General features: G+C 44.4%; 2 pseudogenes; one reads left to right on the top strand and one right to left on the bottom strand.

The window, feature by feature from the left end:
• Window positions 1-8,495: 8,495 nt before the first annotated feature.
• On the bottom strand, window positions 8,496-14,104 carry LOC134809854 (small ribosomal subunit protein eS24-like; annotated as a pseudogene).
• A 2,996-nt stretch (window positions 14,105-17,100) lies between these two features.
• Window positions 17,101-19,346, top strand: LOC129143681 (small ribosomal subunit protein eS1-like; annotated as a pseudogene).
• Window positions 19,347-24,163: the final 4,817 nt, after the last annotated feature.

Here is a 24,163-nt window from a genome sequence, read left to right as displayed (position 1 = left end):
GCCATGAGTGTTCAGTGAGATCACTGTTGAGAGCACGTTCACAGCGCCGGCCTTGTGCGCAGTCAGCACGTGTGGGGCAGGGCTGTTGCTGATACGTGGTTGACTGTCATTGCTAGACTGTGGCTTTACCAGGGACGATGTCTTTAGTGCCGAGCCCAGAGCCACCCCTAGTACCTGCTGTGTTTATAGAGTGATTGAGTGTCAGGGTCAGAGACTGGGGCAATGGCAGCAGAAACAGTGGAAAGAAGTGGGGCTTCTAGTAGGTCCTGAACCAGTGGCCCTTGAGATGAAGCCTTCTTGCCAAGGTCTGGGGCTGTGCTGTGTGTTCTAGGCCCGAGACTGGAAGCTAGGCCTGGCTGCAGCCCCGGCTGAGCTGGGGAAGTGCAGGTCAGCATCCTGCTTCATTAGGACACCTCCAAGCCCAGCTTAGATGTGGATGCCACGTGACCCCCTGTTCACTCTGAGCCCAGACAGAGGACAGGGAAGTGTGCAAGGGTGGGGACCCTCTTCACAGCCCTTGACTCTGTAAGGCATATGGGTTTGTGCACATGTGTGAGCACGGCTGTGGCTTCTCTGAGTTTCAAGCTCGAGGTTGTGTTTATGCAGGGTTAGGCTTGCCAGGTAAAATACAGGAGGTCCAATTAAACCTGAGTTTCTCATTAACCCTTTTTTTTTTTTTTTTTTTGGTGCAAATATATCCCATGCAATATTTGGGACCTGCTTACCCTAAAAATTGATTTGTTGTTTATCTGAAATTCAAGTTTAACTGGCATCCTGTCTTTTCACTTGCTACGTATGAGAGTTCCGTGTGGGGGTTATCAGTGTGCATTTGTGAGTTCCCATGTGAAGGACTCTCTCCAAGTGTCTGTAGGTGCCAGGATGGAGATGGACAGAGAAGATCCTCTTGGGCTGCTTTAGTGGTACCTAGAGGCTGTGGGGTTGGACACTTCAGCCCCAGGAGCCTGGGCAGCACTGTCCAGCACCTGCCTGCTCCTGTCTTCTTCACGGGGGCTGACTTCCCTGCCATCTCCCTCCAAATACGGTGGCAAGAGCTATCCCATCTGCCCCCATCTGGAGCTCAGCTGCCCAGCCAGACAGGATGGCAAACAGTGTGCAGAGGACTGCAAAGGCTTCCCCAGCTCCTTCTGCAAGGGGCCTGCAGATGAAATGGAAGCCCTCATCCTCACCGCTCCCCCTTCCAGAAAACCCAGGCAACAGCCACCTCTGAATGCTGCTTTAGAAGCTTCTCCCTCCTGGTGATTAAACCACCCCAAACAAATAAAGCACTGCATTTCCACCATAGGCTTGTTCACATGCACGCAGCCAATTGTCTTGGATCCGCCTGTGTGTCTGATTCATCAGGGTGAGGGGTTCTCCTCTGAGGTGCTTGCAAAGATCTGCTTAATTTTCATCTGGAAGACTCTCTGTAGAAATCAGGCCCAGCTTTGGAAGAAAGCCCTTTCTCCCCCTTTAGCAAATTCTGTGTCATTCTTTTTTTTTTCTTTCTTTTTTGAGACAGAGTTTCACTTTTGTTGCCCAGGCTGGAGTGCAATGGTGCAATCTCGGTTCACTGCAGTCTCTGCCTCCCGGGTTCAAGCGATTCTCCTGCCTCAGCCTCCTGAGTAGCTGGGACTACAGGCACCCACAACCATACCCAGCTAATTTTTTTTTGTATTTTTAGTAGAGAGGGAGTTTCCCCATGTTGGCCAGGCTGGTCTGGAACTCCTGACCTCAGGTGATCCACCTCGGCCTCCCAAAGTGCTGGGATTACAGGTGTGAGCCACCATGCCCGGCTGGAATTCTGTGTCATTCTGGATACTTATCATGACTTCAAGCATCCAGGACTCTGTCCTGGGTATCCTGAGCCTGAGTGTTTATGTGTGTCCAGCTGGCTTGGAGGTTGTCTACGGGCAGGTTGAACTTGGCCTCTGAGTCCATGGCAGCCTCACATGGGAAATACCACCAAGGAGCCTCATCCTGTGCTTTTAGGAGATAGTTTCTATTTAGTCATTGCTGAATCTGTTACAGACAGGGTCTCAATTTCTTGCAAGTCCTGTATGAGGTGGGTGCTGTGATTATCCACATGTTCACTTGTTCTCTCTGGCCTCTTTCAGGCTCTTGCACTTCCTTTGCTCTTTTCCTGCCACAGGGCCTTTGCACATCCTGCTCTTTCTGCCTGGAAAGATTTTCCCTCTCCCTGCCTCTTTACCTGGTCACAGTCTCATCTGACAGTGGTGTCACTACATCCTCAGGGACGCCTGGCCACACTGACTCAGTCAAAGCAACCCCCTGTTATCTGCTTTCATGACACCAGGTGCCTCTCTGTGGTAGACACTAGCTCAGCTATGGATTCCTATTTCTGTGCATGTCATCCTTCCCCTTCAAGACTGTGGTCACCATGAGGACCAGGGCCATACCTGTTCCTGATTCTCATTTGTGTCTCTGGTGTTTAGTATATGCTTACCTAGAATTTGATTAATGAATGACGTCATACCCATTTTACAGATGAGAAAGTTGAGGCTCAGGAACATTATGTAAGTTTCTCAGTAGTAGGTAGTGATGGTTTGAAGCCATCTGGCTGGTCGCTGGGTGCACACTCTTAACGAATTCACTATGGTTCTTCTCTCATGGTAGCTCTCCAACAGCAGGAGTGAGAGACAATTTTAGGACAGGCGTAACCAGAATCCCAGGGGTTATCTTAGAAGATGGTGTCAGGAACATGCTTGCCTATGGGCCTTCTTACTGTATGGCATAAAATACTCAGTTTTTCTGACTCACCTTTAGTAAAGACCTTAGCAATATTTGAAGCACAGTTGTCAACAGGAAAGGGTGGGTGTTTATACTTTTTTAAAAAGCAGTCTATATCATATTTATCTTGTGGTCTGCCATGCCCCCCTGATCTTCTTCAGCTTCAGTTATGCAAAATGAACACTTCTTCTCTTGACTGCCTCTCTCTTACCTGTTCAGTTTCTTTTCTGTGTTCGAGATTGCTTAGATTTTTTTCCCCATTACTACAGCCTGCTTCCCACCTATATCCCCCAGCCAGCTTGTTCTGGATTTTGTCAACAACAGTTCCAGCGTTTAGTGAGGGCTGGACTGAAGGAAAGCCTTGGAAAAGGCTGTGTGATGAAAGGTGAAGATACCTAATGTGCATGCAGTCATCAGGGTTAATTCAAAGGCTGGAAGAAGGGCTGACCTGGAGGACTGGAAATGTCTTTGAGCTGAAGGTCATGTGCAGGTGGAACGAAGAGGGTGAGCCTTTTGGGGTGAACTGCAAGTATTTGATAAGATCCCTGTCCCCATGGTTGGGGAAGTCTTGATAAGCATCCTCAATGTGATGGGGGGATTAAGGAACCCCTGGCTCTACCAGCCCAACATGGCAGTAACATGACCCAGCCAAGTTATTGATTATTGGTTGCCCAGCTGTCATCAGCTCAACATCTTCTGTTAGTTATAGCTGCAATTTGCATTAGTTGTCAATGCCAGTTTTGAATTTCCTAGTCAATAAAGTGTTCTGAGAGTGGCGACTAAGGCTGAGCACTACCCATAATCATGAGTATTACAGAGGCAAGCCCCTTGCCCACCCACCTGCAGGTGATGACACACCCTAGGAAATCACTCAATTCTTTGGAGGACCCCGAATAAATGCTCAAGTCCGTCTGTTCATCTGTCCGTCCACCCGTCCACCCCTCCTTCTATCCATCCATCCATCCATCCATCCATCCATCCAGACATGCATCCATCCATCCACCCACCTACCCGTCTATCCACCCACCCACCCATCTATCTATCCAACCCACTCTCTTATGCACCCAACTATCATCCACCTACCCACCCACCAACCCATCTATCCATCCACTCACCCATGCATCTATCCACCCATTCACTCATCTACCCATCTATCCACACACCCGTCCATCCATTTATCTATCCCTCCACCCCATCACCCACTCATCCATTTCTCCACCAACCCAGCCATCCCTTCACCGACTCAACCATCCATTCATTCATCCACCTGCCCGCCCACCCATCTTTCCATCCACCCATCTATCCACCCACCCACCTATGTATCCATCCATCTGCTTGTCCTTCTGTTCATTTATTCCACAAAGACTCGTTAACCACCTGCTAGATTCTGGGGAGGTACCTGCTCTAGTAATTGAGAACACGGTCTCTAGAATATGATTCCCTGGGCTCAAACTGAGCTGCCTCCTAGCTAGCTGCTTGGGTAAGTTATAGAAATTGTGTTTTGATTTTCTTATCTGAAAATTGGCTATTAATAGCTTCTACTCTTGCAGATGTAGTGAGGATTAAATAAGATGTCAGGTTAAAAGTGCATCATCGACACTCAATAGAAATTAGGTTTTACCATTCATTATTATTCTTGGCAGATGCTGCAGATAACGTGGAGAGCATACGAAAGACACATGTTTGAACCAATAGTGACATACGGGTGCTAAGTTCTGCAGTAGGGGAAGGGCAGAGAGCCATGGAGTGGGCCTGGCCCAATCCTGGAGCCTCAGAAAAAAGTTCCTCATTGAATTGCTGTTTTAGCTGAGACTTGTGGGATGGGTAGTAGTTGGAGATCCCAGACAGGATGTGACCGAGTTAGCCATGGAAAAATTTGGTCCTGGCACCCATGGCAGAGTTGAGTGATCCAGTCCTTCTCTCTCCTCTGGTTGGAAGTCCACCAGATCTGGGAATGTCAAGTTGGGGGAGGGGCTGACAATGATCATGACCTTCGCCTGTCCTCACATGTCCTTTGTGTATCTGCAAAGCCTCTGCCTCAGTCTCCTCTTCTGGAAAGTGGGATCGGAAACCACATCTGCTTCTTTCCCAGGACTGCTAGGAAGACAAGATTAGATGGCAGGTGAGAGCTCTTTGAAAATGAAAACATTCTGCTATTTGAATGCAAAGTGTTCTTCTTTGCCTGTGATGTTTCCTAATTTGTGAACTCATACTGGACCTCGAAGCTGTCTATTAAAAAAAATGGCAAAGTGGCTGGGCATGGTGGCTCATGCCTGTAGTTCTAGCACTTTGAGAGGCTGAGGGGGGCGGATCACTTGAGACCAGGAGTTCGATACCAGCCTGGCCAATATGTGAAACCCCATCTCTACTAAAAATACAAAAATTAGCCAGGTGTGGTGGCGTCTGCCTGTAGTCCCAGCTACTCAGGTGGCCGAGGCACAAGAATCATTTGAACTCAGGAGGCAGAGGTTGCAGTGAGCTGAGATGGCTCCACTGCACTCCAGCCTGGGCGACAGAGCAAGGCTCTGTCTGAAAACAGAAGAAAAAAAAAAAAAAAAAGCAAAGTTAACACTTCCTCCATCTCTCCCCTAGGGGAGGCAATTTGTCAAAGATTGTTGTTGGATTTTACACACAGGGAAATCTAAGGAAGGTGTGGAAACCACACCAGGACTCCAGACTGTGGTCTCCCTGTTTACAGGGTCTTAAATGGGGGAGCCACTTTGGGTTCTTTCCACAAGATTGCTTTGTAAAAAAAACCAAGAAACAAACAAACAAAAAAAACTCAAAAAAACAGCCCTCACCTAAATATTCACAAGGGACCTCAGGCAATATCTGCAAACAAAAGTGAGTGATCAGTGGAATCTGTCATCTTTACAACTAAGACAGCTCCAGAGTTGAAGCAAGTGGAAATATCTCTAGAGACAGAGATTTGGGCAGGTTTTGCCAGTTACAAACTATGAGAACCTGGGCAGGTTTACCTCTCTGAGCTTCTGTGACCTTGTAAAATAGGCTGCATTGCGCTAAACGTGCAGGAGGAATCCCAGCATCCTCCTGTGCACAAGGCTGGTTTCTTCCCATCCTTTTCCTTGTTCTGCCTCTCTCCTCCTCTCCAAGAGATGAATACATGTGGACCAAATAGGGGCCTATGTTTGCAAAAGCTCGCAGGTGAGTCTCATGCAGCCAGCCTGGCTGTGGCACTGACCTCTTGGACAATTCTGGAGGCACATTTACTAGTGAGGAAGGTCACTGTGTGTGAAAGGCACGATTCATCTTCCATTCCTTTCTTCCATGAAGCAAGGCGCATGGGTCGACTGAGCTGGGAGAGTCCACAGAGTCAGCCTCCCCCACACTTCCCTCCCTCCTTATTCCTTGTGTGCTGTACTTTGTCTTGATTTCCTGTACTCTGCACCAAGCCAGGAGATGGTAAGATCTCAAAAAAATCATTTTTTGGGGAAATGGGACCAAGAGGGTTTTGGTTTGCTTGTTTGTTTGAGACAGGGTCTGTCGCCCAGGCTGGAGTGCAGTGGCATGACCTTGGCTCACTGCAGCCTTGACCTTCTGGGCTCAGGTGATCCTCCCACCTCAGCCTCCTGAGTAGCTGGGACTGCAGGTGCACACCACCATGCCTGACTAATTTGTCTGTTTTTTGTAGAGATGAGGATTCACCATGTTGCCTAGGCTGGTCTCAAACTCCTGGGCTCAAGCAGTCCTCCATCCACCTCGGCCTTCCAAAGTGCTGGGATTACAGGCATGAGCTGCTGTGCCTGGCCAAGGTTTTTTTTTATTAGTATTATGAAAAATTTTCAATATACATAAAAGTAGAGAGACTAATGAGCTATCATATACCGATCACATAGGTTTAAAAACTATTAAAGTTTGTAATATTTACTCCATTTGTTTTTCTGAAGTATTTAAAAAATAGTTTACAGTAGTTTTGTAATTGCATCATGATATTCACCCCTACGTAATTTACTTTCCCTCTAAAAACATGAGGGCATTTTTTATATGATCATCGTCATACCTAATCAAATTACCAGCAATTCCTTAATATCCTCTAAGATCAAGTTTACATTCAGATGTCTTCTCCTCAAAATGTCAATTGTGATTATTTTTTTCTTTGAGCAAACATAATAAGATCTCAAGATTTAATGACAGGGATTCCATGCTAGCTCTGATGTCTAAGCTCTGTGGTCCATTGTGGCTTTACTTGAAAGTCTCAGGCTAGGCGTGGTGGCTCACACCTGTAATCCCAGGACTTTGGGAAGCCAAGGTAGGTGGATCAGGAGGTCAAGAGATCAAGACCATCCTGACCAACACGGTAAAATCCTGTCTCTATTAAAAATACAAAAATTAGCCAGGCGTGGTGGCGGGTGCCTACTCAGGAGGCTGAGGCAGGAGAATCGCTTGAACCTGGGAGGTGGAGGTTGCAGTGAGCTGAGTTTGCACCACTGCACTGCACTCCAGCCTGGGTGACAGAGCGTGACTCTGTCTCAAAAAAAAAAAAAAGTGTATGTGAGGAAACTGGGATAGAGCTTGGGGATATTGGGGGATGGAGGTACTTTATCTACTGAACAAATCCATGGGATACCAATGCTAGAGGAAGAAGCATCATCCTCAGTTTCTACTAACTCAGCCACGCATGAGATGGGGACTTGGTGTCCAAGAGAAAACCTCTTTTTAGGTCTTCAGCCTTGATCAAACCATTTCTCAATTCCTCATACACATATAATCAGGTGCTATGAGTGGTACTGATTGGATAATCTTTCTGTCGTTTCCTGTGCTAGGAAGGAAAATACATGTACAGCCAAATTCCTTGAGGGTTCGTTCTTTTGCATCAGGGTGTCTCAAACTCCTGCCCTTCAAACACCTGCAAGAGAATCATCCAGGCGCCTTGCTCACTCTGCATGCAGACCCTTTAGAATCAGAGTCAGAATCCCTGGGGCTGGAGCCACAAAATGAAATGACATTTCAACAAGTTTGTCATCACGTAAGAGAGAATAGGTGAGTATTTGGATACCTATAATACAAAGTAGATTCAAAAAGAATGATGATTATTTTAAATATTGCGTTTTTTAAAATTTAATACAGAAAAGGCTGGGCACGGTGGCTCACACCTGTAATCCTAGCACTTTGGGAGGCCAAGGCGGGTGGATCATTTGAGGTCAGGAGTTCAAGAACAGCCTGGCCAACAAGGTGAAACCCCACCTCTACTAAAAATATAAAAATTAGCCAGGCGGTAGTGTTGCGCGCCTGTAATCCCAGCTACAGGGGAAGCTGAGGCAGGAGAATCGCTTAAGCCTGGGAGGCAGAGGTTTGGTCAGCTGAGATCGTACCGCTGCACTGCAATGTGGGTGACAATTGTTTAACCACCACCAAAATGGGTTCTGAGTCCAAATATTAATATGAAGGACATTGGTGACATTGTCTCAAAAAATTACTGAATACAGAAAAGTACAAAAAGGGAGAGAAATCACCGAAAATCTCACGACCCCAAGAAATAAACCTCCTAATATTAAGTGAACAGCATTCCTTGCTATGCACAAAGATGGCTAGAGACATGAACAGACACTTCTGATCACACAAAATGAGATTTTAAAAACAAGAAGTAGCAAATTGAATGCTGTGTAAATTTATCAGAAGAAAAAGAAATGGAAGTGAAACTGAAGGAACTGGTCAACTCAGATAAATGTAGTTTTTCCTCACTAAAAATCAGTTTCTAGAACATCTAAGAAATCAAAGATGATGAAAAATATTAAGATGTTTTATATATATGTAAAAGTCTTTACAGTTGATTGATCATCTCATGAAAAATCTGTACAGTCACTGCAAATAAATCATTGCAAAATCTTTACTCCTTTTGCTTTTTGCCAGCACTGACATTGGCCTTTGCAGTCTCTGGACGTCATTCTGCCCTTGCATTCCTTTTGCTGTTTTCATGAGGTCATCTTCTTCTCATGCCAGCCGTGTCTTGAAAGTCTATGTTTGAGTTCATTTTTGTTTGCATAATTCAAAGAACCAGATAGCATGCCAAAGCCCATTGTTTAACCACCACCAACATGGGTTCTGAGTCCAACTATTAATATGAAGATGACATCCATTGTGGTCTTGTACATTTTGTTGCCTTTCCGGAGTGAAGGACATTGGTGACCATTTGTTTCCTCTGGAGTGGTCGATTGGTCATGAACTTCCCGGTCCAGATAATTACTGTGTCATTCATCATGGTGGTTGATCCTCAGGTAGTTAGGGAGGAAAATAAACAAGAAGTTATATATTTAAAACCACGTTTCAATTTTAGACCTGATTAATTGACTTAATAAAGGGCATTAGCACTTCTCCTTCCTACAGTCCCTCCCTTTACCGCTGGAAACTAGTTATTTCTAGGTTGTTTTATGTTGTTAAGGTTGACCACCTTCTCTTTCTGTTCTGCAATCATAGTCCTATTTTTAAATGGATTCACCTCTCATAATTAGCCTTTTGTCATGGTCATTCAATTCACCAGTTGCTTATTTTTTAATTTCTTGGCTGACTAAATTTTATTATGAAGACTTTTTTTTTAAAGACCTCAGAAATACTGTATTCTTTAAGTTCTTCAACATGTGATCATGTCTTTTGCCTGTTTTGATTGGGCAATAATTTAGCTGGCTATAAAATTCTTGGATTATACTCTATTTCCATTAGAAATTATAGGCACCCATCCACTGACATTTCATTGTGCTTTCTTTTTTTTTTATTTTTTGAGATGGAGTCTTGCTCTGTCACCCAGGCTTGAGTGCAGTGGTGCGATCTCGGCTCACTGCAAGCTCTGCCTCACGGGTTCACACCATTCTCCTTCCTCAGCCTCCCGAGTAGCTGGGACTACAGGTGCCCGCCACTATGCCTGGCTAACTTTTTTTATTTTTTGTAGGGACGGGGTTTCACCGTGTTAGCCAGGATGGTCTCAGTCTCCTGACCTCGTGATCCGCCGGCCTTGGCCTCCCAAAGTGCTGGGATTACAGGTGTGAGCCACTGTATGAGCCCAGTCTCATTGTGCTTTGTACTAACCCCCTTTCCCTGGTCTCTTCCAGCTTGTCTTCTTCTCTCCCAGTAGTTTCTTCATGAAGAGGCCATGTGCTATATTCCATGAGATATTTCACACTCAAAGAAGACTTCTTTTATACTCTTTTGATAATTTGTCTGGGAATCCCTGTCTTGATTTATAAGGGACTTTGTAATAAATACAGTAAAAGAGAAACACACAACGTATTTTGAGACATCAGAGAAGGGAGAAACCAATTCTATTAATATTTGGGGTTAGCAGGGAAGGCTTAGTTAAGAGGTAACATTTGAACTAAGCCTTGAAATAAGGGAAGGATTTGGCCATGCAGTAATGGGGAGAGAGTAGAAGCAAGACATGATGGTTAGTGTTACGTATCAATTTGACTGGGTTGTGGGGTGCCCAGATATTTGGCTACACATTATTCTGGGTGTGTCTCTGAGGTATTCTGGATGAGGATAACATTTAATTGCTAGACTGAATAAAGCAGATTGTCCTCCCCAATGTGGGTGAGCCTCATCCAATCCACTGAAGGCCTGAACAAAACAAAATGGTAGAGTCACAGAGAATTTGCTCTTTTTACCTGATTATATTTGAGCTGGGATATCAACCTTCTCCTGAGTGTAGATGTGGACTCGAGTTGGAACTATATCATTGGCTGTCCTGGGTCCCCAGCTTGCTGGCTGCAGACTCTAGGACTCCTTAGCCTCCATAACCATGTGAGCCATCCCTTACAACAAATCAATCTGTCTCTCTCTATGTGTATAGCTCTACCTCTATCTCTCTGCTCTTTCTCTGGAGAACCTAGAATAATACACAAGGTTATATTAGAGAAGAGGATGACCCAAGGAAAAGCATGGAGGCAGAAAAATGCAAAGAGGGTTTGGGAAGACTGGGGTCCTGACGGGGAGTTTGGATTTCACTGTGTGTAGCATGGAGAATCCTTGAAAATATTCAAGAGGTGAAAATTGTATTTGTGGAAGAACACCAGGAGCATGTGAAAGAAAAACACTCACTCCATTTTAACTCCACTGAAGGGAGAATCAACGGGATGCACTGGGGACATGGGTTGGAGGGTAGTTGAGGCCATATCTGGAGGATCTTTACTTCTAGGCTGAGTCTGAAGTTATCTTTCTGGGGAGTGGGAGATTACAAATCTTTGAGCTCCACTCAAGAGATGGTTTTGCTAACAATGGCAGGGCGACGGTGGTGGTGGTGGTGGTGGGAAGCTGGTAGCATGAATTCTAATTGGGCTTCTGTTATTCTAGCTGAGAAAGTTGGGGAATGGACTTTCAATAGAATAATACAGACCTGGGAATCAACTGCATGGAGGAGGTAGTTTTAGGTGATGAGATGGCTCAGGGACAAAGTTTGGTAGAAGGAGAAAAGATAATAGGCTGGTACAAAAATAATTGCTGTTTTTGCCATTACTTTCAATGACAAAATCCGAAATTACTTTTGCACCAACCTAATAGGATGCAAACTTCGGAGTCATCTGCATCAGAGGGATTGATGAAGATCAGCAAAGTTTGGGAACACAGGAAAGGAGCGGGGAGGGTAATGACTTGAGGGCATATCAGGGATAATCAAGGTTTTTCTTGTTAGCATGTGGAGACTTAAGCATGACTATATGTTAAACGGCTGGCACATACATGGTGCAAAATATTTATGAGTGAAATGACAAGTGAAGGTGGTGAGTCATGGGAGTTCCAAGGGAACGGGTGATAAAGGCAGGTCTCAAATGAGGCACAAGTGGAGAAGGTAGCTTGGGAAAGGAGAAGGATGCTACTCCTTATAAGATGGGAAAGGCAGAGGAAGAGGGTCAAGGTACAGTGATCTAGGGGTGAGATAGAAGTGAGTTGAGAGAACTCAACTCTGGGCTCTGAAATCCCTAGGGATGGGTTTGGGGGGCTTTGAGATATGGAAGAGGTTTAAAGTTAATTGTTCTAGCAAATATGGTTTGGAATTTATTTGTGATGCTTAAAAATATTGCTGAGCACAAGTGAAGTCTACCCTAGAGTTGGATGGTGAGATTATTTAGTGGAACTACCAGATCCATGTTGTGATTCTTTCCAGTATCATTCAGCAGCCCTTGGGCAGTTGCGAGGCAAGTCATCAATGGGGTATGGAGATTTTCCAGGTGGGTGTGGTTGAAGGCAGGGAAGAACGAGTTCAGGAGCACATTTCAAGAAGAAGGTGACTGTAAGGTCCAGGCTGAGCAGGAAGGTAAAGCAAGAAGGAAACATGAGGTTGTGAAGAGAAGTTTAGAGGGATGAGGAGGCAGGAGAGGTGAACAGTTGCAGGATGTAGCTAGAGTGGTGATGTTAGATCTTGGGGCAAGAGAGTTTTACAGTGATTATGAAGATCAAAGGGCATTAGAATCAAGCTATAAAGAGCCACTGTTTGATGTTGGGATGTGAGGATGCTGCAGGTGGATGTCTGCACATTGATGGTGAGAACATGGTCACCTTGGCCCTGCTGGGTCTTTGCTAAAGAGACTGTGCTCTGTTCTTGGGGCCGTTTTCATCACCTGATTAGAGCAGTGGTCCCCAAATGGTGTTCTTTGGACCATCTGTATAAAATGTTCATAGATCAAGGGTAAAATGGAAAAACAGAGAAAATGTCACAGAAATGTGCCCATTGGTGAAACACCACCAGCTGTCCTTTTTGGAGGATTGTTCTTTATTCTAAAAATGTATATATTCTATTCTATTAAAACATTTTTGTATTTGCATTTTTTTCTCTTTTATGAAATGCCATGGGGTAGAAATTTGTAATGTATCCAATTCTCCTGTCTTCATGCATTGCCCTGTGGTGGGGGAGGGGATGTGGCTAGTACTGGCCAAGAGGCTGGGGGCAGAGGTGCAGTGTGAGACTTCTAGCCTGGGGCATTTAATTCTTCGTTCAGGGCTCTCTAGCATTCTTCTCCCTCTGTTCCCTGCTTGGTGATACTCGAGGTAATGCAACCCTCATTAGCCTTAGTCTTAGGGCAAGTTTGATGGGAAACAGAGCACCCCACACCTCCCTGCAGATGTAGCATGAGTGAGAAAAACAACTTCTGATGTTTGAAGTTACCAAGATTTAGGAGTTGTTTGTTATTGCAGCAAAACCTCACCTATTCTGACAAATCATGTTGGAATTTCTATGTGTATGTGTGTGTGCATGTTTGTGTGTGTGTGTGTGTGAAACTGGTAGTTTAAAAACGTTCCTTCTTTCCAAAAAGAAAAAAAAATGGCAACCTTATGTTGGTTCTCAAATTAAAAAAATATTTTTACTGGTTTATAAAATAGAAAAATCTGAGAATCTGTAGCTTAGAGAACTAACAGTGTGGGATGTCTATAAAGACCAGGTTATTTTATCAGCTCCTAACATGCCTTAATAAAAGCTTAGCCAAGACTTGTAATATTTCAGTTTTCCCATTCCACATTCCATGGACCCTTGGAGGGACATTGATGAAATGGTGCAGGCATGAACCACCCTAACTCAATCCTAGTGGCAGAATCCCCCTTTTACTGCAGAATGAGCTTCTTCCTACAGTGATACTTGAACCCCTTAGATATATCCTGTACTAATTATATTAAAACACGACCAATGCTTTTGCTTTGTTGTCCCCCAAATTAAACATATTAATCATGAGAACCCAGAGAATTGGATTTAGTGTAACTGATTGCAAACTGTCAGTAAGAACATAATTAGGTTATATTTTTCTCCAGTTCAGATAAAAGAAAATTGACAATAAAATGCTGATCAATATGTGTAGCTCAGGAGGTAGAGCCTGCTTTGAGGTGCAGAAGTGTTTGTTTTTTTTAGATCTATATTCTTGAGTAAAGAAAAAATCTATCTCTCTTTCCTAGAGGGGAAGATTTTCAGAGCTGGGCTTGGCAACGGCCTGATTATCAGAGGCTGAATTAAACCAATAGGTACCTCCGTGGAGTGAATGATGCGTTTCTCCTGTTCGGGGAACCATGCTTTTATGGTGGAGTTTGCTTTCTGTCTTGGTCTCCGGATGTGTGTATCTGTGGGTGGATGTCTGCATGTAAAGGGCAGTGTATACCTGTGTTGGTGTGTACAAAATTCCCATGTGAATCTCAGCTTTGTGGGGATCTCCGGGTCTTGAGCCTAGCAGATGCCATTTGAAGAAAAATCACTTGAAAATGAGACAGAAAGAATGGAAACTAAATCCTAGCTCTAAAGGCACCAGGCTGATTAAAAAAAAAAATTCTGGATCTTCTTTGTTTTCTACTCTACCTGCTTCCAAATGGCATTTCTGTTTCCTATGAAATGATTAGAATGAAAGAGATTCTGAGCACAAAAGAGCAGATACTGTGTGATTCTGTGTATGTCAGGGTGTCAGCTGTGATGCTGCTGACATTTCGGCTCAGCAATTTCTCTGTTGTATGTGTGGGAGTTCCCTGTGCAGTTTAATATGTTGAGCGGCATCTCTGGATCCCTGGACTCGCTGGATGCAGTAACACAACTCCCCCCAAGAAGAGACAACCCCCAGTGACTCCAGATATTGCCTAATGTCCCCAGGGGGCAGAATAGCCCCCATCTGAGAACTGCTGCTTTCATGAAGTACAGTGTCAGGTGAAATAGGTGGAGGCTGTTTGTAGTCAGGGGTTAGTAGAGATGGAAGAGACCCCAGGAATATCCTGGAAGGGGCTGTAATATTTTGTTTCTTGAATTGGGTGTCGGTAATATGGAGATGTTCAGTTGTTGTTGTTGTTGTTGTTGTTGTTTTGAGGCAGGATCTTGCTCTGTCACCCAGGCTGGAGCACAGTGGCACCGTCATGGCTCACTGCAGCCTCTGCCTCCTGGGCTCAAGCAGTCCTCCCACCTCAGCCCTCCTGAGTAGCTGGACTACAGGCATGTGCCATCACTGTTGCCTAATTTTTGTATTTATTTATTTTTTGTAGAGAGGGGGGTCTCACTATGTTGCCCAGGCTGGTCTTGAGCTCCTGGGCTCAAGCAATCTGCTCACCTCAGCCTCCCAAAGTGCTGGGATGACAGGCATGAGCCACTGCGCCTGGCCAGTATGTTCAGTTTGTAAGAAAAGTACTGTGTTGACCTCTTCTATGTGCACATTTCTTTAAGTAATAATTCAATAAAGCATTTAGAAAAATTGGTCATAATAGGAGTGATGTGCAGAGTGATTGGCATGAAAGCTGATCACCTTAATTTGAACTACTCTGAAATGAACACCAGGGGCCACCAAGAGGAGCCTTTCAAGGTGTCATAGCCAAGGAGAGGAGTGTGTTGTGTACATCTCTGCATAAAGGATTCGCTGGTTACATGGAAGGATGAAGCCTCCTTCTGAGGACAGAGGCAGCAAAGCAAGTGGAAGCCCAAAGCATTGAGCTTTCCAAATGGACATTGCTAAAATCCTGTGGATGACTCATGCTCTTAACATACACGCATGTACATATTGTCCATATACACATTAATTCTGTAACAAGGCCCACACATAAGGGTTTTTTTTTTTTCTTTTGAGACAGTCTTGCTTTATTGTCTAGGCTAGAGTACAGTGGCATAATTGTGACTCACTGCAACCTCCGCCTCCTGGGTTCAAGCAATGCTTGTGCCTCAGCCCCCTGAGTAGCTGGGACTACAGGTGCACACCACCATGCCTGGCTAATTTTTGTATTTTTAGTAGAGACAGGGTTTCACCATGTTGGCCAGGCTGGTCTCAAACTCCTGGCCTCTAGTGATCTGCCCACCTCAGCCTCCTAAAGTGTTGGGATTACAGGTGTGAGCCACTGTGCTTGGGCCCACACATAAGGTTTGAGTTGAGATAGAGAAACTCTGGCAGGACTGAGGAATTGGGCCACAGTTTTTGGGAAATATGCACAATTTCTGGAATCTCCTCTACTTCCAGAGTTCCCACTTTCTATCTGTCTCCTGTTTATTCAACAAACTTGTATGGAACCACAGTGTGTCTAGAACTTGCCAAGTGTGGAGGATAAAAAGATGATTGAGGTCTGGCATGGTGGCTCATGCCTGTAATCCCAGCACTTTGGGAGGCCAAGGCAGGCGGATCACTTGAGGGCAGGAGTTTGAGCACAGCCTGGCCAACATGATGAAACATCTCTACTAAAAATACAAAAATTAGCCAGGCATGGTGGCATGCACATGTAGTCCCATCTACTTGGGAAGCTGAGGCAGGAGAATCGCTTGAACCCAGGAGGCAGATGTTGCAGTGAGCTGAGATCACACCGCTGCATTCCAGCCTGGGAGACAGAGCGACATTCCATGTCAAAAAAAAGATGACTGAGATACAGACTCCATCAGGGTTGACTCTAACACAAATTAGGTAAGAGCCCAAGTTCTGGCTGGGCAAGCACCTTGATTGCCCTCATCCTGCAGCATCTACTAGAATGAAGAACACTTTTTCCTTTACCCATGAAAATGTTTTGTGCTTCGTAACTACAGGTGCAATTTGTGTTAATTCTGCAAAATTTGCCGCATAACTCTGCCTGCAATCTTGGCATTTTTCCTTTGAGAGATTTCTCAACACATCATCTTTGGACTATGTGGAACTTGAAGTTTACTTAGAGTCAACAACAAGTACAGGAAAGTTAGTTCTTAGTCAAGAGTTAGGTTTTCAAAGACAGTGGATAAAATAAAAAATCTAGTACAGTCAAGATTATACGTGCAAATCCCCTCATCATTCATACAGTTTAGCAGTCAGTCTTACTGTGGCTCACCAGGTCCAATCCATACTTCTTCCTCCACGACTGGAGCAGAGGGTGATTTTTTTTTATGAGCAACTGATGAAGTCATTTAGAGACCATTTGCAGTAGGAGCCCTGTGTACTAGAGACCAATCAATGTGTCCTCATGGCAACATTTCTGCCTCCCTCCCTCTTTGTTCTTGCCAAGTACCCATAGTTCATTTTCCATAGATTACAAGAGCCCAAGTTGGGCCTATACCTAGGAGTACAATTGCTGGGTCATTTGGTAACTCCATATAGAATTGTTTGGGAAGTTGTTAAACTGTTTCTCACAGTGGCTACACCATCTTAATTCCTACCAGCAGTGTATGAAGGTTCTAGTTTCTCTGCATCCTCACCAACACTTGTTATTTTCTGTATTTTTTTTTTTTTTTGAGACAAAGTCTTGCTCTGTCGCCCAGGTTGGAATGCAGTGGCACAATCTCAGCTCACTGCAACCTCTGCCTCCCAGATTCAAGTTACTCTCCTGCCTCAGCCTGCCGAGTAGCTGGGATTATAGTGACCTGCAACCATGCCTGGCTAATTTTTGTATTTTTTTTTAATAGAGACAGGGTTTCACCATGTTGGCCAGGCTGGTTTCAAACTCCTGGCCTCAGGTGATCCACCTGCCTCGGTCTCCCAAAGTGCTGGGATTACAGGCATTAGCCACCGCACCAGGCCAATTTTCTCTATCTTCGATTCTAGCCATCCTTATGGGCATGAAGTGGTATCTCATTGTGGTTTTGATTTCTGTTTTCCTGATGATGAATTTCATTGAGCATCTTTTCATGTGCTTATTGGCCACTAGTATGTCTTCCTTGGAGATGTGCCATATTTTCATATTCAAAAATGAAAGCACAGGTCCACACAAAAATATGTACATGAATAATTACAGTAGCATCACTCCTAATAACCCAAAGAGGGAATTAATCCAAATGCCCATCACCAGATGAAGAGAGACACCGATTGTTGTCTACCCACATGGTGGAATATTATTTGATCACAAAAAGGAGGAAAGTACATACGCTACAGCGTGGATGAGCCTTCAAAGCAGATGAAAGATCACATTCTACATGATTTCATTCGGATGGAAATCTATAGAAATAGGAAGTCGATTAGTGGTTGCTTAGGGCTGGTAGGGGCATGGGAGGATAGGGGTGTTAGTTAAAGAGGATGAGGTTTCTTTTTGAGGTCATGAAATGTTCTAAAATTGACTGGTAATGTTTGCGTATATCTCTGAATATATTAAAAACCATTGAAATGTAAAAAATGCAAAGAAAAAACAGCCCAAGTTGCAATTTTATTCAACACTTGATTGGCTTTAAAAATAGATTCCAGGCTGGGCATGGTGGCTCACACCTGAAATCCCAGTGCTTTGGGAGGCTGTGTTGGGAGGATTGCTCGAGGCCAGGAGTTCCAGGCCAGCCTTGGCAACATGGCAAGACCCTGTCTGTACAAAAAAAGAAAAAATAAATATCAGCTGGGTGCAGTGGCTCACACCTGTAATCCCAGCACTTTGGGAGGCTGAGGCGGGCAGATCACCTGACATCAGTTCAAGATGAGCTTGGCCAACATGGTGAAATCCCGTCTCTACCAAAAATATAAAATTTAGCCTTTTGGTACTCTGAGCAACACCATGGCGGTTGTTAAGAACAAGTGCCTTATGAAAGGTGGCAAAAAGGGAGTTAAGAAGAAAGTAGTTGGTCCATTCTCTAAGAAAGATCAGTATGATGTGAAAGCACCTGCTATGTTTAATATAAGAAATATTGGAAAGACTTGGTCACCAGGACCCAAGGAACCCAAATTGCATCTGATGGTCTCGAGTTTCTAGTGTTTGAAATGAGTCTTGCTGATTTGCAGAATGATGAAGTTGCATATAGAAAATTCAAGCTGATTACTGAAGATGTGCAGGACAAAAACTGCCTGACTAACTTCAATGGCATGGGTCTTACTTGTGACAAAATATGTTCCATGGTTGAAAAATGTTCAACAATGATTGAAGCTCATGTTGATGTCAAGACTACTGATGGTTACTTCTTTCATCTGTTTTGTGTTGGTTTTACTAAAAAACACAACAATCTGATACTGAAGACCTCTTATGCTCAGCACCAACAGTCCCCCAAATCCAGAAGAAGATGATGGAAATCATGACCTGAGAGGTGCAGACAAATGACTTGAAAGAAGTGGTCAATAAATTGATTCCAGACAACATTGGAAAGGATGTAGAAAAGGCTTGCCAATCTATCCTCTTCATGATGTCTTCATTAGAAAAGTAAAAATGCTGGAGAACCCTGGGTTTGAAAGGCATGGAGCTTCGTGGTAAAGGTAGTAGTTCTGGAAACCCACTAGGGACGAGACACATGCTAAAGTTGAATGAGCTGATGGATATGAACCACCAGTCCAAGAATCTGTTTAAAGTTCAGACTTAAAACAGTAGCAAATAAGAAGTCCTATTTGTGAAAAACAAACAAGAAACAACAATGAAAGAGCAAAATTAGCCTGGTGTGGTGATGCATGCCTGTAATCCTAGCTACTCAGGAGGCTGAGGCATGAGAATCACTTGAACCCGGGAGACAGAGGTTGCAGTGAGCCAAGATTGCGCCATTGCACTCCAGCCTGGGCAACAGAGTGAGACTCTCTCCAAAAGGAAGAAAAAAAAAAAGTATCCGTGCTTGGTGGCATGCGCCAGTAGTCTCAGCTACTCTGAAGGCTGAGATGGGAGGATGGATTGAGGCCAGGAGTAATTTGAGGCTGCAGTGAACTATGATTGTGTCACTGCACTCCAGCCTGGACTGCAGAGCAAGACCCTGTCTCTTATACATACATACACACACACACACACACACACACACACACACACACACACACACACACACACACATACATACATACATACCCAGGCTCTACCTTTGGTGATTCTGACTCAGTAGGGTGGGGTATCCCCTAGGGATCCTGCTGTTCAGCCTGGTCTGGGATCCACTCTTCATTGGGAACTGAGACACTGGCTGTGAGCCTTTCTGTCCTGTGATGTAGAGGTCATGGCGATGCAGGTTCAAGCTTAAGGAGACCTGACTGTGTGTTAGGTGTTGTGCTGAACATCATCTCTTACTCTCACAGCAACATCCTTAGAAGGTTAATGATGTGTCCCTGCTCTACAGATGAGGAACTGAGCTTTCAGAGGAGTTTAGCTTGTTCAAAACTTATTCTTCCTATTAGAAACTTTGTACCCTTTGACCAGTGTCTCCTATCCCCTCCCTTTCCTTCACCCCAGCCCCTGATAACCACTGTCCTACTCTCTATTTCTATGAGTTCAACCTCTTTAGATTCCACATATAATAAAATCATGCAGTATTTGTCTTTCTGTGCCGGGCTTATTTCACTTAACACAATGTCTTTCAAGTTCATCTATGTTGTTGAAAATGACCGGATTTCTTTCTTTTTTAAGGGTTAATAGTATTCCGTTGTGTGTATATAGTACATTTGCTTTATCCTTTCATCCATTGATGGACACTTAGGTTGATTCTATATCTTGGTTATTGTGAATAGAGCTGCAGTGAACATAGGAATGTAGGGATCCCTTCGACATATTGATTTCGATTTTTTTTTGGTCTATATCCAGAAGTTGGGTTGCTGGATTATATGTTTTGAAATCTATAGCACAGAAGCGTGACTATAGTCAACAATAATGTATCTTTCAAAATAACTGAGTGGGTACATTTCAAATGTCACATCATGAAAATTGTCAGTAAATTAGGGGATGGACGTGTTCATTAGTTTGATCTAATCATCCCACATTGTATACACATATCAAAACATCACATACATGGGTACAATTATGATTTGTCAATTAAAATAACGTTAGTTAAAAAAATAAGTAACTTGTTCAAAGCCCCAGTTGGGATTGATGGAGCTGTGACATGCACCAAGGTTGTTGCTCTCAGGCCCACAGGGTCCTTTGTCCACGAATGTTGAAGTCCTACCTGAGATTTCTACTGAGATCAGTGTAGGGATTCAATGTCTCAGAATCATCCCATCCTCCAGGGCCCACAAGTCCATGACCGATGCCTCTACCCCTGACCCTACTGACCTGAAATGTGGCCCCTGCTTTCATTTCCAGGAGCATACAACACTTACACCAAGCATTGATGGGATTTGTTGACTTCATTTGAGATGTGGGGCCGTGGAGAGGGTCCCATGATCCTTGCTTGATGTTGGCCAACTCATTGACTTCTCTCCTTTGACTTCACCCTTCCCTTTTCTACTCACCTCCTCTGTCATGGATTGCTCTGGGAATTCTGAGCCCTGGTTCCTTTATTTTGCAGATAACCTTCACTCTTCTCTGCAACGAATCCCAAAAGTGTGTAGTTGAGCTGACTGCAAGGTGCTTGACATGCAAGAGAATTTATAAATGGGATTCGGCCTCTGGAAAGTGGTGGTAGTTCCAGATTTATGTGGATGTTACTTTGTTTTTCCCTATAAAATCTATTCTTTAAACTATTAAGCTCTTGGCTCCTGGCTGCAGTCCTTTGCTGGTGGCAGTGGGCTGGGTACTGCCACCAGGGAGAAATGCTGCCCACTTAGGGAAAGGGAAACTGGTTCTCTTTAAGAGGCGGAGGGAGGTTTCCAGTGCCAGTTTGTTTGGAGGCAAAATGGCTGTTGTATTAAAATTTCCCAAACGTGGGCTTGTGCCTTGTGTGTTTAGAGCTCAAAGCCACGATTGTTTTCATTTTTTTTTTTTTTTTTTTTTTTTTTTTTGGTTGTTGGTTTTCCATCCTTTTGCTTGGCAGGTTTCTGCTAATAGCTTCAACCTCAAGAGTCCCATTATACAGACACTAATAGCACCTACTATGTGTCAGTCTGTAGTGCCTACTATGTGCCAGGCATTGGAGATAATATAAAGATGAACAAGATAAACATGGCATTTGGAAAAGAGAGTCTAGTTCCCACTCTCAGCCCACCCCAAAGAGAGGCCAGAATTGGGCTTCCAAAGATCTCAGATGCCCTTGCATCACCTCCCGGAAGAGGGCGGGTGAAGCTTTCGTGTCTGAAGAGAATTTGGCTGGACAATCCCCCAGGTTTGGAACGATGGGAAGGAGCTGCCATCTGTGTTTAAGATGAGAAGTGGGGCAGTGGCTGGATATCAGAGGAAGCCAAGATGAAGAGAAGGTTTTTGTGAGTTCCTATGCATAGTGGAGACCTGTTCTAGTGAGGGTCCCTGGGGCTGAGCCTGTGGATCAGTGGAATGATGCTGTGAGGAGGGTCTTGCTATAGCAGATGGCCCAAAGACGGTTGATGGATCATGAGCAGCTGGAAGAATGGAGAGTTCGGAGGATGTAGTTCCTACCTGGCTTTCCAACAGTGTGTAAGCCCAGAATTCTTACATAAGCCCATGGAGAAGGGAACGGAATGCTGGTAACGACAAGATTGAATTCTCCACCTGCCAGGAATCCAGGGACTCAGAGCAGATTTAACTGAAGTTACAGAAATAGGAATGTGACATTTCCTACATCCGGGTGTGCTGGAGCAAATGTATTCCCTCTCTGGTTTGTGGGGAAGGAGAATGCTAACAGACAAGACTCCAGGTTTTCGCTCTTAAACCTGGTGCCTAGAAATGCATTTTCTACTGGATGCAGACAGAAGCTCCATATAGACATATCCATCGCTGCATCTCTCCTGCCTTGTGTTCTCCCTAATTTTCCCTTTTTAACCCACAGAGGAAGAAAGTTCCAGCATCACTTCTGGCCTCTCAAGAGTGAGTTAGGTGGCCAGGTGGGGTTATTCATGCCTGTAATCTCACACTGAAGGGGTGGCCTGCCCCTCCACACCAGTGGGTATTTCTTGTCGTGTGGGATGAGAGACAGAAAAGAAATCAGACACAGAAACAAAGTATAGCGAAACAACAGTGAGGCCAGGTTACCAGCGCTTAGCATACCACGGACCTGCACTGGCACGGGTCTCTGAGTTCCCTCAGTTTTTATTGAATATTATCTTCATTATTTGAGCAAAAAGGAATGTAGTAGGAGGGCAGGGTGATAGTAAGGAGAAGGTCAGCAACAAACATGTGAGCAATAGAATCTATGTCATAATGAAGTTCAAGGGAAGGTACTATGACTGAACGTGCATGTAAGCCAGATTTATGTTTCTCTCCACCCAAACATCTCAGTGGAGTAAAGAATAACAAGGCAGCATTGCTGTAAACATGTCTCCCCTCCCACCATAGGGCGGTTTTTCTCCCATCTCAGAATTGAACAAAGGTACAATCGTGTTTTATACCGAGACATTCAGTTCCCAGGGGCAGGCAGGAGACAGTGGACTTCCTCTATCTCAACTGCAAGAGTCTTTCCTCTTTGACTAATCCACCTCAGCACAGACCTTTTATGGGTGTCGGGCTGGGGGACCGTCAGGTCTTTCTCATCCCACGAGGCCTTATATCAGACTATCACATGGGGAGAAACTTTGAACAATACCCAGCTTTCAAGGGCAGAGGTCCCTGCAGCTCTCCACAGTGCATTGTGCCCCTGGTTTATTGAGACAAGAGAATGGTGATGACTTTTACTAAGTACACTGCTTGCAAACATTTGGTTAACAAGGCACGTCCTGCACAGCCCTGCTTGCCTTAAACCTTGATTTCATACAACACATGTTTTTGTGAGCTCCAGATTGGGTCAAAGTGGTTGGGGCAAAGTGGCTGGGGCAAAGCTACAAATGAACAACATCTCAGCAAAGCAATTGTTTGAAGTACAGGTCTTTTTCAAAATGGAGTCTCTTATGTCTTCCCTTTCTATGTAGACACAGTAACAGTCTGATCTCTCTTTCTTTTCCCTGCATATCCCCCTTTTCGTTTTGACAAAACCACCACCATCATCTTGGCCCCTTCTCGCTGGTCGCTGTCTCTCTGGAGCTGCTGGATACACCTGTAGACTAAAAATAGAAAGGACAGATATACAAGGATTAATACAAAATTTGCAATAGTGGAATTTCCGGTGGTTTTAACCCAAGTGACGGGGGCAAGAGGACGGTGTGGGTGCTGTGGCACCCAGGCAGTCTCCCACCTCCTTTGTGTCTTAGTTGCTGTTTCTCATAGTTTTCAGTCTTTCTCCTCACCTGCTCACTCGCACCTTTTATCTCTTTGTCTCCCTTCTCTTACGGTCTCTCTCTCTCTCTCTTTTACACTATCTCTCTCCCCAATCTCACTTCCTGTGTCTCTCTCTGATCTCTGTCTCTTTTTCTTTCTCTTCCTCTCCCTGGCTTTCCACATGTGCCGTTTCCTTGGTGGATTGTAACTTCATCTGTTCTTCTGATATCACCATTTTGTTCACCCTGCGAGTCGATGATGCTCGATTGCGGGTTTTCTGTCTCTGCAGAGGCACTTTCATTTGCATCTCTGATGGGTTCATTGTAGAATTTCAAATGTCTAGTGGGTTTCCAAACAGGAAGCTGATTTTCTCCTCGTGAAACACAAGCAAAACCTCTCCCCCATGTTATCACCTTACCTATTTCCCATGTTTTGTTTTTGTTGTCTTTCCACCAAATCAGTTTTCCCTCATGTGGGCTGTTCTTTTTACCAGTAAAATGTTCTGCAGAAGTAGTGGTCTGATTTCTATGTATGTCTAGAAAATCTGAAGTATAGAGTGTTAGATTAAGTTGCCTCTGGGGAGTGCTATACTCCTTAT

The sequence above is a fragment of the Pan troglodytes genome, chromosome 3 (genome assembly GCF_028858775.2).
Source record: "Pan troglodytes isolate AG18354 chromosome 3, NHGRI_mPanTro3-v2.0_pri, whole genome shotgun sequence".
NCBI classification, from domain to species: Eukaryota; Metazoa; Chordata; class Mammalia; order Primates; family Hominidae; genus Pan; species Pan troglodytes.
The sequence above is the reverse complement of the archived record's forward strand: the minus strand, read 5'-3'. Positions and strand labels throughout refer to the sequence as shown.